At 39.7% G+C, this 4,157-nt stretch overlaps 1 protein-coding gene across 7 annotated transcripts in view; it reads left to right on the forward strand.

The window, feature by feature from the left end:
* dnm1l (dynamin 1-like) overlaps positions 1–4,157 on the forward strand; it is a 67,717-nt gene that overhangs the window by 43,536 nt on the left and 20,024 nt on the right. The window lies entirely within an intron of this gene.

The raw sequence follows: 4,157 nt of genomic DNA on the forward strand, positions 1-4,157 counted from the left end.
GATTCTAGGTCCCCCCTGCGCAAGGGAGTGGATATCGTCCCTTACCAACATGGCCCCCCCACCCCTTCTGCCCATCAGTCTGTCCTTACGGTAGCACGTGTATCCTTGAATATTCATTTCCCAGGCCTTGTCCACTTGAAGCCACGTCTCAGTTATCCCCACAATATTGTATCTGCCAATTTCCAAAAGAGCCTCAAGCTCATCCATCTTATGTCTAATGCTTCGTGCATTCATGTATAGTATTTTTAATTTGTTACTGCTCTCACCCTTCCCATCAACCCTTATTTCACTCAACCTTACAGCATGATACCTTTCTGAGTCTTCTGCCTCATTGATACAGTTTCTTGACTTCTCTTGTTCTAACTTTCCCTTCAATTTCCTTTTTAAACATCCAGCTTGTCCCCTCCCCCCCGCTACTTAGTTTAAATGTAGCGGTGTTGCAGTAGAAAACCTGCCTACCAGAATGCTGGTCCCTAACCTATTAAGGTGCAAGCCGTCTCTCTTGTAGAATTTATGTTTACCACAAAATATACCCCAGTGATCCAAGAACTTAAATCCTTGCTTCCTGCACCAGTTCCCCAACCACACGTTCAAGTCCATTATCTCCCTGTTTCTGGCCACACTAGCCCGAGGAACTGGAAGCACACCGGAGATAACCACCTTGGACATCCTGCTATTCAGCCTTCTTCCTAGTTCTCCGAAGTCTCGCTGTAGTATGTTCCTCCTCTTCTTCCCGACATCATTTGTGCCGACATGTACCACCACCTCTGGCTCTTCACCCTCATCCTTGAGGATTTCCTGCACTCTGTCCGCGATGTCTTTCACTCTAGCACCAGGAAGGCAACACACTATCCTTAAACCCTTAAATTTGTTATTGTCCAAGCATTTCAGTAACGATGATAAGGTTTAGAATATTCATTAATATTGCACTGAAAGGAAGGTAACTTTTAAGCTTTCTGTGTATAAGAATACTTTGAAAATGTCACTCATTGCCGTGAATCTTTAAAGTGCCTTCCATTTTCACTCTGAGAACAAATTTGAAGAAGAAGACTGATAGAGAAAATTTATGTCTTGAAATCAAGAAACTCAGTGGAGTGGTCACTTGAACAACACCTTTGACATAATTTTTAAAATTAGAAATATAATCTTTTGGCATTAATTACTTTTCCCTCCGAGTAAGCTTTCCTATTTTGCCGAATGATACGTACAGTTTTAATATTGGCATTAAATTAATATTCTCAGACACTGAGGACATGGATGTAATTGTCTGGTTTAAAATGAGGTGCCTTTCTTAGACTTAATTATTTTTGCATTTCAAGTAATGCTAATGGGCTGAATTTTCTTTGGTTTTTGACCTTGGAGTGCCTGATATTGGCAATTGGTGCCAATATGTAAGTACTGATTTGTGAACTTTTCACTACCAAATATTGGTAAATATTGGATTGCAAAAATATTTTGTAATTCTATTAATGTTGTCCATATACTTTGACAATTACAGAAAATTGCAAAGTTGACTCATATATAAGGCAACCTGCATTAAAGATGATGCTTTGCAACTAAAAAATATGTTACACCATAAAGTAGAATATGTCATGGTTGGGAACAATGATGAAAGAGACTTCAAGTATGAGGGTTATTTAGATTTGAACAAAAATATAAGGAGTTAGATTTTAAAAAATATTGACTGAAAGCAAAAGACTCTCCTCTGATTTGGAGTTTTATAATAAGATGTCATCAAATTAATTGAAGGAGGAAAAAATTATTTACTCCCGGAGCTGTTGAAGCATAAACTGCTTTGTCAAACTAAACTGTTACATGTATTGGGGAAAGCTGGCTAAGTATTTGAAGTATAACAAAATGCAGGGCAGTAGGACTAATTTTGTATTGATCTAGAAAAGAATTGGTGTAGACTTGTTGGATAGTGAAAAGCTATCTTTTTGTTATCAAATGATCTAGGGTTGTACAATTAACCTGCATCAATTTCAAAGTTTTCAGTTGCTTTCTGTTGAAATTCCCATTGTAATACAAAATCCACCTTTGGTGTCCCAGTGTCCTGTTATTTCTGAATGTTGATCAGGATGCTCACGTTTGACTCATGGTCTCTTACATTCTCACCTTAAGCAGTCTTTCAATGCCCCTCTGCTTCCTTTGAGTTCTGTCGCCTTGCTTGTAGCGTTGCAAACAGACTTGCTAATGAGTATGAAAATCTTATTCAGTTCTCTCTATAGGGTTTTCAGTAGTTCAGCAAGGCTCCCCAGAGGAACAAATTTCAAACAGACTTTCCACATATTGCTACCACTTCTTGCTGATCCAATCATATAAAGAAAGATTAGGAGACAGGGATAATAATCAAAGGCTAAGATCCTCCAACTGGTAATTCTAGAATGGACTGGAGATCAGAGAACCACAACATTGCTACAGCACAGAAGAAGGGTGTTGAGGTCACTGTGGCCTCCTTCTTGGTGTAGGCGCATCACGGGCAGAAAAGTCAACTAATGTACTGTTCATGGATTCTTTCTCACAGTTGCTGTCACTATATAAGTTTGTTAGATTTTCAATAATTTTTTAGCAATTTGGGTGTGTGTGTGGTTTTAGTTAATATGCATTTGGTATATAAAGTTAATATAACAATGACATTGAACAGCAACTAAACAATGTAGCCTAATTTATTTACAGACTTTGCAATAATTAAGCTCAATCACTCATTAGACTGTGGATTTCTGATATGCTAAGAATTCTCACATTCAGAGCAAGAATGCTTCTTCATACTTTTCCAAATCCTGCATTATCCCCATCTCATTACTAATTATCTTACCAACTTAAAAATAATTGTTTTCAAGGCATTATAATCTCCTCCATCTCCATTTTACACACATAATATAATTTGTTACATTCATCTGGAATGTGTCATTTTCTGGAAGTCTCTTATCACCGTAACTTGTTACCAAGCAAAATGTACCCTGTGTAAGCTTGAATAGAGGTGATAAACTAGTGCTTCACAGGATACTTTAACTTGCTGTACCAAGGCACAGTGTGATGATAATGTTCTAACAAAGACCATTTACTTCAATAACAAGAATATGATACCACTCTTTTCCCTTCCCCCAATCCAAAAACAATGAAATTAATCTCAACCGAATCTCTAACAATCATTTAAAAAAAGTCACAGTCAAATAATTTGAATGAAAGTATAAATAGGATGAAAGAAACCAATTTAGGATTGTCATTCATGCTTGCAGTGTGGCAGACTTGTGTCTACTGGAGGTTATGTATAGTCATGCACAGGGCTGTGTACTTTGCAGACAGAAAGAACCTGAACATGTACTGTGCTAGTTTCAACTCAACAAAATGGGTGACAGCCCTTTGCTGGTTAGTCAACTGGAGTGGTTCTAATTTTTAAAAAACCCTGGCTGTTAACTGTTAATCAGTATTAATGGGTGCATTCTCCATGGAACACCCCTATCAATCAGTGTCTACTTGCCAACCACTCGGCATTCTCCTCGTGCAGTATAAATGTTAGTTTTTCCCTTTATTGGTAATCTTGCAAATGGTTCTGATGAGTGAAATATGAAAAGCTTTGACTTAAAAAAAAGTTTTTTTTCCCAACAATTTATTTGATATGCTGAATGGACAGTGTCTCCCTCTGAGATACAATTGTACCTGCCTGCTGATAAGCTCATCTGGATTCCATTACAATTCTAGCTGCAGTAGTGTATTGAGCATCATTTCAGTGCAACAGAGTTCCTGATTTTAGGATAGGGGAGACACTGAAAGGGGAAAGACCACTCCCTCCGTGACTCCCTCGTCAGATCCACACCCCCCACCAAACCAACCTCCACTCCCGGCACCCTCCCCTGCAACCGCAGGAGGTGCAAGACTTGCGCCCACACCTCCCCCCTCACCTCCCTCCAAGGCCCCAAAGGAAACTCCCATATCCACCACAGATTCACCTGCACCTCCACACACATCATCTACTGCATCCTCTGCACCCGATGTGGCCTCCCCTATACTGGGGAGACAGGCCGGCTACTTGCGGAGCATTTCAGAGAACACCTCTGGGACACCCGGACCAACCAACCCAACCACCCTGTAGCTCAACATTTCAACTCCCCCTCCCACTCCACCAAGGATATGCAGGTCTTTGGACTCCTACATCG

This window comes from Chiloscyllium plagiosum, chromosome 19 (assembly GCF_004010195.1).
Source record: "Chiloscyllium plagiosum isolate BGI_BamShark_2017 chromosome 19, ASM401019v2, whole genome shotgun sequence".
Classification (NCBI taxonomy): Eukaryota; Metazoa; Chordata; class Chondrichthyes; order Orectolobiformes; family Hemiscylliidae; genus Chiloscyllium; species Chiloscyllium plagiosum.